Below are 13,822 nucleotides of genomic sequence, written 5' to 3'. Positions count from 1 at the left end.
AAGCATGTGTCAGGGCCAGAGAGGAAATGTTAGCGGCTCTGAAGTCAAGAGCATCTAAAATAGCCTCCAAATGTCAGGCTGGGAAAAAAAATGAAAGAAAAAAGATTGTTATCTTTCAGGACTCAAGTGAGAGCTGAAGTGCTTTCCCTCAATTAGGCAAAGTGTGGTGCAGCTGATTAACCTGACTGTTACCTTGGTAACCCAAGAATTACACTGTAAATGAAATATGCTCAATGATAGGTACCTTTAATCAGACAAGAGCCACAGGAGCATTTGCGCACAAGAGCTAAAAGTCTTGGGTTTCTAGCACTTTAATCATTCATGAAATACCATTCTTGTTCATTTTTTGAGAAGAGGCAAATATGACCACTAGTCACTAACTAAGCAGTAGCAGGACTTGAATTTTAGTGTAACAAAGAAACATTCCAGGTGTCCAGTCCAGTCTTGATCATTATAAAGCAGTGTTCATAGAACACAGTTATTATAATATTGACTGGCATATGTGTAATGAATATGAATATGCCTTGCAATTTTTCACAAGGAGTCTACCGCAATAAATTTTAGGAGGTATTGATGCTCTTCTGCTTAAGAATTTTGCATACAACAAAATAAACATTACGGATATTTGTTGCATTGCCACTTTCTCTTCATATTACTAACCCCTCAAAGAGGTTCCACAGAGCAGATAAAGTAAAAATCCTGCAGAGTGTGTGTGTGTGTGTGTGTGTGTGTGTGTGTGCAAATGTTTCTCTACAATAGAACCAGTATCTGTAAAAAATATAATTAGGGCCTGGGCCTCAATCCTTTCTTGTACTTCTATTGAATTCTGAACGCCTTGCCTGGCCTTCCCAGGTGCTGGGAGCACTGGTAAACATTTGAAAGCTAAATGAAGCTTTTAAAGTACTCAAAACTGCCTCCGGGACATGCTTGTGACCATCGTCTTGAACTCCAGTTTAAAGAGTGAAGTCCTAGGGCCATATTTAGAGCTTTAAAGCCATTTTAAATTGATGGTGAGTCTTTTAAAACCTGTGATCAGGTAGGGGACAAAAGGTCAACCATTCATTCCTCTTGTGGCTGTGCCTTCCCAGGGGACACCCTTTGCAAAAATCTCACTGCTTTTAGTTCTCTTAGATGGATAGTGAGATAGACAGACAGACATGTAAACGGATTCTCTTCTTCCTTTAGCAATTATATTCTTATTCATTTGACTTTTAATTATATATTACTGAAAGGCCTTGTTTCTCCAAGTAAATTCTGGAGAATATTCTATGAGACAATTAGGCCATCTTTATCAGAAGAGTTCGAGACAAAATTAAATGTTAGGATAAGCCAAGTTTAAAATGTTACTGTACTGAGTTGTTTTCAGAGCTTTGAAACTAACACTTTTAGACCTTTATTGTTAATGTTATTAGGTGCCATCGAGTCAGCTCCCTCCCACAGCGACCACCCATTGAGAAACACTGCCCCGTCCTACACTAACCTCACAAGTGTCCTATAGTTGAGTTCATTGTGGCAGCCACTGGTTGTTAATGCACTTCATTGAGGGTCTCCCTCTTGTTCACTGATGTTCTACTTTACCAGGTAGAATGTCCTTTTCCAGGGACTGGCCTCTACTGAGACACTCGGTATTCAGTGGGGACTACAACAGCATGGCCCCTGACATCGAGGAAGATGATGGCAGACAGCGTACCAGAATGTGCAGGTAAAAATGTCCTCTTGGGTTTTAGCTAGTACTATGTGTTTCAAAGTCCTTCAATGATAGCATCCTTTCAATGAGCTCCACAAGCATGCTTGTGTCATTGGTTAATGTTAATGGTTCTGATTAATAGTCTCTTCTCAGGTCCTTGGATGGAGGCAAAGATTAAGTGCTGGGCTAATAGCTGAAAGCTCAGACCTATCAGGAAGCCCCTTGGAGGACCTCCTGGTGATGTGTTTCCCAAAAGCCGCAGCCCTGAAAGCCCCCTGAACCCGTTATCTTCCGTGCCCACGCAACCTCCGGGAATCCGCATCAACAGCAAATAAAAACAACAGCAACGTGATCTTTTTTGTAGTTTAAGCTTGAAAACTTGATGTCTCTCTCTCTCTCTCTCTCTCTCTCTCTCTCTCATTATCAAATTCTGACAATCGTCCATCCGTTCACTTCAATCCTAGTTTAGACTAGTGCTTCTCATCTAGATGAATAAACATCATCTCTCAATCAATCCCTGTCTCAAGAGTCACCTCAACATATAGACACATGTTTGCTCTCCTATACAATTCAAGATAGCTCACATATTACTACTGGAGATTTTTCGACCTCTGACTCGGGTATGCAAAACACTCTGAAAGATAGAAATGAAAGCACGGTATCAAGTCGGTTCCTACTGAGTCAGATAGGATTGCTCTAAATCTTGACAGAAGCGGACTGTGGTAGTTAATGGTTTGTCGATTAGCGGGATTATGAGTGAAGGGGTGGAGTCTAGTCTGTCAATGGGTTCATAGCCCTCTGTGTGGGCGTGGCCTACTCCTGGGAATTCTGGGAACTCCAGAATTTCCTCAGAGGTAGGAGGCACTTCTCTCTCTGCTCCCTTCCTGTGAGACATCCCTGAGGAGAAGCCCCATGGACCTAACCTGATGCAGCCCTGGGAACTGGAGGAGCCACATGAGACCCCTGCCAGTACTAAGATGCTTATAATGCCACTGGATCCAAAGACTTTCTACCCACTGGCCTGTGTTCATCCTGCATTCAGCCTCATTGCATGTGTTTCATGAGTCAGAAGAGGACTTGATAGATTGGTATCAGATATATAGGATATTAGACTTATGGACTTGATCTAGACTGGGCTGGGATGTTTTCTTAATATACAATTACCCTTTATATATAACTCTCCCTTATACACATATGAGTTTCTATGAATTTGTTTCTCTCGTCTACCCGGACTAACACACGGACATTCTCATCTTTCTTCCTCTGAGTTGCAGGTCAGTTTGAACCACTGATCTTGGGCCTAGTAGCCCGATGCCTAACCCACAGCACTGCCTGAGCTCCCTGTAGTATCAAAGACCTCCACAGTTTGTCTCCGAAATTCAATGTGTTCACTGTTGTTTAACAGCGACTGTCTTTTCCCATCCCCGAGCTTTTACGTCTTAAGTTTCAATGCCACTAAGAATTGCAAGCCTGCCTAAAAGACCCTTTGTCCCATCTATCGCAACTGAAACAGCTTACCCCCCACAGCCACCTGCAGTTTCTGCTGACCCTCGGATTCAGAATCACCATCTTTTCCTGCGCTCCTGCAGCGCTTCGTTTGTGTTCCCAGCACTTATCACAATCTACCCTGAATTCCAAGCCTTTTATGTGTCAGTCTCACCTCTTACCTTGTGAGACACTGAAAAGCAGAGACTGGCTCTTGCTTTTTATACCTCCACAGCACCTTGTGCCAGACACATAGTAGGCACTCATTACCCACTTGTCGAATTCACTTGAACTAAATTCGAGTGGACAGACATTGGTTCAAAATGGGATCCATACCCAGGTTGCAAGCAGTCGTCATTCGAAAGAAAACACCTTCTCCAAGCATGCTGGCAGATAGACAGTGGACATGCACAGAAAAGTCCAAATGCTAGAGGTTGAATGGTGAGAAACTGCAGGTGCCTTTTAAAGAGTTGGTACGCCCATTGTAGCCAGAAAAATCTGGCCTTCACAACAGGCCATTGCTTTTGAGCCCATTTAGACTCATACTCTGCAGGGTAGAGTAGAAAGACCCTCTGGGACTCCTAAGGTCGCACATCTTTACAGAAGCCACTGCCACACCCTTCTCTCACCGAGTGGCTGCTGTGTTGGTTAGCAGTCAAGCGCAGTCACTAGGCCACCAGGTGTCCTGTACCGAAACCAAAATGAAACTCACTGCCATTCAGTCGATCCCAACTCCTAGTGACCCATTAGGACAGAATAGAACTGCTCACTCCAGGAACACACTGACACATTTTTCGTGTGTGGACTGGCTGATGGGTTTGAACTGTTGCCCATAAATTTTCTTTTTTTTTTCTTTTTAAGTTGACGCGGTAGGTTTCTGAGACTGTAAATCTTTATAGGACTAGAAAGCCTCCTTTTTCTCCTGTGTAGCAGCTAGGGGTTTTGTACCACTGACCTTGGAGTTAGCAGCTCAATTCCTTACCCACTATGCCATCAGGGTTCCCCTCATACAAATTTTAGAAAATATTGCAGAAAGGAACAGAAACGATGAAGTAATGTATCAAAAGCCAATTGAAACCATCAAGTGTAGCCATCTATAATTCCCATGATGTATTATTGCATGGTCCTCCTTTATGAAAAGAATCAATGCACATTGACCCAGAGATAGCTAATTTCCCCCAATGTCTACTTCCCCAATCTTTTCATTAATGAAGTCCCTCTTGGGATTTTTAACTAGGTATATGAATGAATAGTTAGAAGCTACATTTTCCAGAATTCCTTTACGGATGGTATGACTTGGAAGGGAATTCTGGCCAATAAATTCAAGCAAAAGTGATTTGGGCAACTTTCAGATTCGACCCTTACAATGAAACTGTTTTTCTTCAGTGTCCTCTAGGATGAGTGTGGTGAGTCTGTGTTGGGGACACGTTTAAACACCCCGAATGATGAGGGCACGGCATGATAACAGTATATGGGTGTTTAGACTGCCCTGTTGAAGCTATCCTACACCTCTGGAACTGCTGCCAGCTCTGGCTTCTCCATAAGAAAGAAAGAATTTTACTATTTTGTTTAGACGTTCACTATTTAGTCTCTGATAAAGCTGTCTAACCAATATTTCACCTACCAAATGACCTTGAATTCATTTTCCTCTGTCTCCACCAACCTGTGGTCGTCTTACTTCCAGATTTACTGGTCTTAGCAAGTATGCAAATCAGGAAAAGCCTCCAGCTTAACATCGAACCCACATACTTGAACCAGATAGGACTTCACATGGTGAGCCACTTTCTTGATATGAAAGTACACGCATGTATGTATATATGCCACTGCTTTTGCTTCTCTAGGGAATCCATCTTAACCCTTGCTGAGGAACCAGATGGTTTGACCCAGTGGTGAACCCACGGGTTCCAGCTTAGGAATGATTGTGCGGATGAGACAGGACTGGCAGTATTTCTTTCTGCCATGTCACTGTGAGTCAAAACTAAATCAGTGGCATCTAACAACACATGGTGGTGCTAGAGTGGACAGCAGAAGAAGTGTGGAGGCCTCGTATAGGGTCCTCGGTGTGGCACCGTGTGTTGCTCTCTTGAAGGAAGATAGGAAAACACAGAAAGAAGCGGCAAAGATAGAAACCTTGGAGGCAAGGTGGTCTACTCTAGAGTTCTATCAAGCAGATGACCAGGCAATGATGCACTACACATTCTACAGCTTCTGCTGCATGGTAAGCAAGCAATAAACATCTTTCTTCCAAATAATAGAATACATAAACAAGCTAAGTACGGTTGCTATCACATTGGCTCTGATTTCAGGTAACCCTAGACACAAGAGAGCAAAAGGTTGCCGGCTCCTGCGCCATCCTCATTGTCATTTGCCTGCTCTACTCCAATCAGACAGAAGAATGGTGGGAATAAATGGAAGCCTAGCCAACTGATAATAAATGATATTTTCAATTTCTGTGCTGAATTCCCTACTAATCAATCATTCACCATGCTAACTGTACCAACAAAAGCGTTGCAAAAGCAACTATACACTAGTTTTGCATTTGCTGCACTCCTGGGGAACAAAAGAACTCCTCAAGTGTCTACCTGACAGAGTGAAGTCAGGAAGCAACAGGAAGCAGGCAGAGAGGCAGGTAGCAGATGCCAAAATTAGGAGGCAGTTTACACTCTTCCTGAAGAAGAACTGTAACAGAGTGGTGCCGTGCAGCACAGAGAGGAACTTTTAACTAGGTTCTGCTCAGCACGGCCTCGACTGCCTTCTGCAGAGTCAAAAAAATGTGTCTGTGTTGTGAGATGCAAGCTTGTAAAAGTGTCAGTCTCTAAAATAAATCAAGTAGCAAATGGAAAACATATAAATAACTATACTTGATGCCAGCAGCACTAAGTAAGGGAAAAAGCCATTTTAAAGGAATGTTCCTTGTTAACCACACAGTGAGTTGGGCTTCGCAGGAGGGCTGTCTGATGAGTGAAGGAAGCGTTCTGGTTTTCTGTGAAGTCGATGGCTGTGGTAGAAGGTAGTGAGAAACACACTCAGGAAAGGCCAAAATCCAGGGGTTCACCTTAATTCTGCCATGAGGATATAACCTGCGTCTCTCAAGAATGATTTCCTTTTTTTTTGCCTTGCTAACTTTTTATTTCCTCCTCATAAAGTGAAGAGTGAGAATTTAGTTCTTTCTTTCCCTTTGGAACACCTCATGTGTTAGCCTGGGTAGACTAGAGAAATGAATTCATAAACACGCATATGTGTATAAGAGAGAGTTTTATATAAAGGGTAATTGTACATTAAGAAAGCATCCCAACCCAGTCCAGTCCAAGCTCATAAGTCCAATATTAGCCCATACATCCAATACCAATCTATAAAGTCCTCTTTAGACTCACAAAACACACACAATGACACCAAATGCAGGATGATCACAGGCCAGTGGGTAGAAAATCTTTGGATCCAGTGGCGTTGTAAGCATCTCAGTGCTGGCAGGGGTCTCCACGTGGCTTCTCCAGTTCCCAGAGATGCATCCGGGTAAGTCCATGTGGCTTCTCCTCAGGGATGTCTCACAGGGAGTCAGCAGAGAGAGAGAAATGTCTCCCCTGCCCCCAAGGAGGAAAAAATCCAGAAATTCACTGAATTCTCAGGAGAAGGCCATGCCCACACAGAGGCCTCATTGGCTATGACCTGATTGACAGGCTAGACTCCATCCCTTCACTCTTAATCCTCTCAAGTCCCAAATTGACACCAGATTATGTAACGACCACACCTCACTTGTTCACATAGTTTCAGATCTGCTAATGACACGACAAGTGTATCTTCAGATCTTGGGGTCAGGCCAAATTGTTATGCAGAGAGTAAAGTGCATGGTTTCAATAATGGTGAGTAATCCAACAGTAATTGTAATAATCCAAACTGTTATCCTATTAGTTGATTCCAAGTTATTGTACCTGCTGTCAAAACCAAAATCTGCTCCATGGGGTTTTCCGCAGCTGGTTTCTGAGAAGCAGATCGACAAGTCTTTCTTCTGAGATGCGTTTTGGTCGACTTGACCTTTCAGTAAGCAATGAGCATGCTAACCGTCTGCACCACCGAGGGGCTCCTAGGAGGAACCCACTGCCCTACAAGTAAACCTGGCCCTCTCTGGGGGTCAAGAGACCCAGGTTCGAATTTTAGTTTAATTCTTTACTAGTGTGAGTTCACAGTCTCCATTTCCTCATTTGTAAAATTGGTGGGAGGGAGGACACAAATATCTACATTACAGATTTGCTTAAAGAAATCAAGAAATATATCATACTTATACTATGTCGTTTGTTTGCAAGCATAGGTAGGGACTCAAGAACCAAAGCAAGCTCACTGCCACTGAGTCAATTCAAAGTCAATTCTGACTCATAGCAACCTTGTAAAACAGAGTAGAATCGGCCCCGTGATTTCCGAGACTGTAAGTCTTTGCGGGAGCAGGAAGACTCGTGTTTCTCCAGCAGAGAGGCTGGTGGTTTTGAACTGCTCACCTTGTAGTTAGAAGCCCAACCCATAACCCACTATGCCATGAGGACTATGACACACAGAACAGAAACTCTTCGCAGAACCAGAAGAGCTGGGTTATTTCAATGACTCTGCCTCCGAACATCTTAACTCTCACTTGCAAAGGCTGTACCTCTTTGGAGTCCCCCAGGGCCACTAAATTGAAGGTACTACGGGCTGCCTAAAGGACAAATAAGTCTTTTCTTAGAGGGAGTACCGTCAGAACGCTCCTTAGAGGCAAGGATGCAAGCCTTTGCCTTACAGACTTTGGACTTCTCATCAGGAGAGATCCGTTCCTGGAAAGACGTCATGCTTCGAAAAGTAAAGGGGCAGCAAAACTAAGAAGGTCTTCAAGGAAATGGACTGACACAGAGCCTGCAACGATGGGCTCAAGCATGAGAACGATTGTGAGGATGGCGCAGGACCAGGCCGTGTTTCCTTCTACTGCGTGTAAGGTCGCGGTGTGTCAGAACCAGCACTATGGCACTTAACAACCACAGAGCCACTGGAACTACAATGACCTTTTAGTTAGATATAAAAGTAACTCTACTTATAAATATAGACTGAGCCTATGCGTGTGCCTTCCATCTCTAGCCAATCGTTTATTTAGCTGCGAGGTACTTCCAATAATCTAGAGCCACTATTTTTGAAAGGGCAATGATAGGGATCAAGAATGGAAAGCATTGATCTCCCATCTCTACTCCCTTACTGTACTCAAGAAATCCATGTACAACAAATTATCTGATTATCTATAAAGACCTACTAAAATATCCCATTTATCATAGGATGTATTGATGATTTTTCTCTCAGGTGATTTAAATTTTGAACTCATCTGCATTTGAAAAAAGTATTTAAGATTAAATCTGTTTCAAGGCTCTTTATAAACGACTTACCTATACTTATGCTCACCTGCTAATTTAAAATTATATATTTTTCCAAAAGTATTATCTCCAGTTATCTGATTTTATGTTGTCAAGTGATTTCTTGTATAGAATTTATATAGAATTTCTTGAAATTTTATAGAATTTCTTTTTTTAGAATCAAGATCCCCAAATTATGACCTTACTTTCTCCCTTGTAGGTGGTCCTCAACTAATAATCCAAGCAAGTTTAATTAGGAAGTGTTCTAGACTGCAACCCTTGAGTTCATTGGCTACCAGGCCACTTGCTGGATTTGAAGTAATTACTTAATGGTGAATCATTTCATTGTCTCTGGCCAACCATTTCCTCAGTAACATTTCTAATTTTCTAGTAAATGCATATCTTCTTTTCTACACCTACAGATTTTCTGTCATGTAAATGTTCTTCCACTTGGACTGACTCCATCTTTCTCTCACTGAGCAATTGTCTAGCGGTCACAAGAGTCCAATGTATTCTGCATGTCCTATTGCTCTAACAAATCAAAGGATTCGTTTGCTGACAGCTGTTGGTGTGCTCTGTGGATCGGCGTTTCATCCAGCCATGTTCGAGGGAGGAAATGAAGACTGAAATGAGCCCGCCTGTGTTTGTCCTTTTACCGCAACATAAAACGAACAGGCGCATTTCTCAACCCCTCAACTTTAGTACCCAAGTGAAAAAGATGATTGCATGTCCTGACTCTTTCTTCCCAGTCCATTTCAGCATTAATACTGGTATTTTCCATGGTTGAGCAATGTCTTGGTGAGTTATATTATTATTAAGCATTGTCACTTGTACAACTCACAAGCAAATCCTGTACTTTGCACACATACACACACACAAAAAGTCAAAGTAAAATTATGAATCCCTAATTTATTTTTGTAGACATGAAGTCTTGATCAACTTCCTAAAAGGGGAGAGTTCCTTTTCTGGACCTTATAAAAGACAGAATTTGTGATTGGGGCCAGCCTTGTAGCCCAATCTTTTCATGCCCCAAACAGAGCCAAACTGAGCCGCTCCCTGGAAGTACGTGCAGAGAACAACACTAAACCTACAGGTTGGGGGGAGGGGCCAGCATACCATACTCACACAAAAGCAAACCAAGGAGGCAACGGAGAAAGGGGCAGTCTAGACCCCACGTCCAGCACACCCAGCCCAGAGAAGGACGTCCCTGCACGGTGTGGCCAAGGCACAGAGAGGACTGCAGGACCAACAACAGCTCAAGACACGCTGTGCTCTCACTGGAGCACACCGGGACAGAACAATCCTGAGGACACGCGGTGGGGAGTTTGTCCGGTCTGAAGCCCCTGCAGCGGGGCAAACCAAGAAGAGAACATATAAGATCAGCAACAGGAGTAAAGAAAAGTCACAAAGCCACTAAAGTGCCCCCAAAATAGACTTCAGGCTAGGAGGGGCTGCTCCCGGAATTCCCCCAGGACCAGTAGGGAGAGAGTCATAAAGGTCAGTGCACAGACCTGAATTGTGTGTGTATTTTCTCTCTCTTTTTTTCCTCAATCTTTGTTTTCTTTTTGTTTGGTCTATGTCATTGTTGGTTTGCCTACTTATTTGTGTAAGATAGGCATGGGAAGCAAGCTTGAGAAGAAAGCAACTGGACCAACAGTGGGGAGGGATTTGGGGTGAGAAGGGGGCGGTGAGCAAACAACACCATAGACAGGGGAACAGCTAGGGAATTAAAATCAACAATGGGGAGGCTATAGAGATCCTGGGGGTGTTGGAGCAACAGCAATCTAGCTGAGAGGAAATTCTAAGAGGCTGAAGAAGGGCAAGTGTGATTGTGGGTGTGGTAGTTACATAATCTGTTGTCAATGTGAGTCTTAAGAGGAGGTCAGGGGTGGAGTTTCGACTCTCAATTAGGTCTCAGCTTGATGACCTTATTTGGAGGCACTAAGGAGATAAATAGCTTGCTGGAGACGGGACACATTCTCACTCCCTGCGAGGCATTGCTGTGGAGAAAACACATGGAGCTATGCTAGAGCTCTGGTGTTGAATGAGCCACATGGAGACCCACACCAGCATTGAGATGCACACACCACCACTGGATCTAAAGACTTCCCACCCACTGGCCTGTGATCTTCCTGCATTCAGCGTCATTGTATGTATTTCGTGAGTCTGAAGAGGACTTTATAGATGGTATAGGACATATGGGCTAATGTCAGACTTATGGACTTGATCTGGACTAGGCTGAGGTGTTTTCTCAATATTTAACTGCTCTTGTATATAAAGCTCTTTCTTATACACATATGAGTGTCTAAGAATTTGTTTCTCTAGTCTACCCAGACTAAAACAGTAGGGCAAGAGAAATGTAAAAGGAACAAAGGAACAATCTAGGAAGCAAAGCTATGGGCAGAGGCATAAGCATAGGCGTGTACATATGTAAATACATTAATTCATAACAATAGAGGTATTGGCCTATGTACATATATTTATATGGCGATACACTGAGGTAGTGGATGGACTTTGGGCCTCTGATCATACCCTCCCTCAGTGTAACAACAGTTTGCTCTAACAAACTGGCATTCTGTGATGCTCACTCTCCTGGCACATCGATGAAGACAAAATGGGTGCATAAGCAAATGTGGTGAAGAAAGCAGATGGTGCCTGGCTATTAAAATATATAGCATCTGGGATCTTAATGTCTTAAACAAGTGGCCATCTAGCAGAGAAGCAACAAGCCCACATGGAAGAATATAAAATCCATTCTTCTATTTCTATTTTCTTAACATAGTATCACATTTGTTCCCATTATGTTACATTCTTTCTCCACAATTTCAAAAAAATGTCCATGAACTTTCTTATGTTAGAACATATCTGTACATCACAGAGAAAAAGCATCTTCTCTTCAATAATGCTTTATTACTATTTCTGCATAAGACCTTTCCAGAGCTAATGGAGTACACCCAACACATGATGTAAGACCAAGCAACAGAACCTGCAACAAAATAAATGACCCTACAGTTCCCTTTCAACCAAGGATCTGTACCCCTTTGATTCATGTATGTACCTAAACCTTGAATTGGCGCTGTTGCCAGTGGGAACAGAAAAGAGCAAATGAGACAAATATGTGAAAATTAAATTCACCAACAGAAATCAACCACTCCAAATGAGACACTTAAGACACAGAGAATTATTAGAATGCTGCCTTCACATCTCACAAATCTATAAAGTGTTCTGAAAGGCAAGGCCAGCAACAATGTTCAGCATTTATACCTTTGAACTTCTTGGCATTTGGCTTGGACTTTGCAAAACTACTTAAAGGGAAAAGTGGAAAATACCTAAATTATCTAAAGGGAAAAAGAGAGAATAAATCTTACACCTTTTCCATCAGTTAATACTTTGATCACAATAAACAGGGTTGAGGGGGATATAAAAGAAGAAGAAGTGACCGACTGCTCACATCTGATACAAGGTAACAACACTAAAATGTATTCGTTGCTGATTGTCTGACCGGCAAGGTCAAGAGCTGCCCAAGCATTTCTCAGTTAATTCTCCAGACAACCCTGCATGAGGGACATGGCTTTATGTTTGCTCAGTGTACAAATAGGGAATTGGAAAAATTAGATAAATGAGGTGATTTGCTCCAGGCCAAACACTAATAGAAATAGAGTCTGGATTTTAACTCGAACTCAAGCTCTTCTCTACTTCTTAAAATGAGATGACTCTAAGGTTTGAGGCTAATGTCCAACATATTTACCATTATTCCATCCTCGTCGTTAAACCCCAAACCCAAACCTGTTGCCATCTAGTCAACCGCAAGTGATGATGCCCCACGTGGCTCAGTGTAAAGCGGGGCTCCCCAAGCTAGTCAACAGCTGTGCATTTTGTGGCAGTAGATGGCCAGATCTTTGTTTTGAGATTCATAGTGTAGTTGAACCTCCAACTTTTCAGTTAACAACCGTACCAACCCAGACCTCGCATCCTCATTGTTGGATAACGTTCGTCACGCTCACATGTCCACAACCTTTCAACCTAGACTAGAGCCCAGTGATTCTTCTGTAAATTGGAACAAAATGAGGATGCCTTCCTCCCAGAAGGGCCAAAGTAGGGCTGATATAAGCCCAGCTGCCAGGTATATTATACCATTAAATAAATCCAACATCAAACAGGATCCCCATGTTTGGCCAGCCAGGTGGCCCTGTACATATGGCAGCTCTGCTCCCTGGCAGGAGAAACATAGAGGGAAATGACTTGAATGATGAAAAACAGCAGGCATTTAAAGACTTCCACTCAGCCAGCAGGTAGGTTGTTACCTGAAATGCCCAGGATCCATCAAGGCAGTGAGAACAGGAATGCAGCAGGAGAATTCCACTGTGCACAAATCCAAGGTGCAGACAGGCGTATGCATTTCAGGCCCAGGGTATCCTGAGTGACCCATCTGCTCTCACTCCCCGAGCTTGTACTTCCTCAAGTATAACGATGAGCACAGAAATTTTCTGAAGGAATCGAGTACATCAGGCTCTCTCTCTTCCCTACCACTTGGGAGGACAGCAAAACAGCGTGGTCTAAGAGATTCTCGAGAAGAAACAGAAGCATTGTTGATGTATTGACATTTCAAAGGGTTTGGGGAAACACCAGCTCAACACCTCAGGTCCCCAAGGGATTGAAGGAGGGCAGTGCTATGTGTAACAACCTGTTTTTGTTAACAGAGAGATTTGATTAACTAGGAATTTTTCCAGATGGTTTAGGACTAAGAGAAAGCATAAGTCTTATTTTAGTCTCTTATTGTTTATTCTCCCTCAGTCAGTCTCTCTTTATCACTATCGTTTCTCCCTCCCCACTTTCTGTCCTCCTACAAAGGAGAAGATGTAAGTCCACAGCCTTGGACGAGTCAATAAAGCTTTTCTACAAGGACTACTGACAGGATTGTTGTTGTTGTTGTTGTTGGGTGCCATGGATTCGGTCTCAACAAATATTACCCTATGTGCAACATAAGAAAACACTGCCAGATCCTGTACCCTCCTCACAATGGTTGCTGTGTGCAAACCCATGGTGGCAGTCACTCTGTCAATCCATCCCCTTGACGACCTTCCTCTTTTTCCCTGACCCTCTACTTTACCAAGCATGCTGTCTTTCTCTCCACACCCCCTCACCCCATTGTCAGGCTGAAATAGATGTCTTCACACGGACCAGAGGTAATGGTTAATTAGGTACTGGAAGGTAAGAGCTAGGAAACATAAGAGGGTCCTATACATATTGTGTTGCCACTGTAAATATGTAAATGCTTTTTTTCTTT

Source organism: Echinops telfairi, unplaced genomic scaffold (genome assembly GCF_000313985.2).
Source record: "Echinops telfairi isolate 266 unplaced genomic scaffold, ASM31398v2 ScPeMD7_443;HRSCAF=831, whole genome shotgun sequence".
Taxonomy (NCBI): domain Eukaryota; kingdom Metazoa; phylum Chordata; class Mammalia; order Afrosoricida; family Tenrecidae; genus Echinops; species Echinops telfairi.
This window is presented reverse-complemented; position numbering follows the sequence as displayed.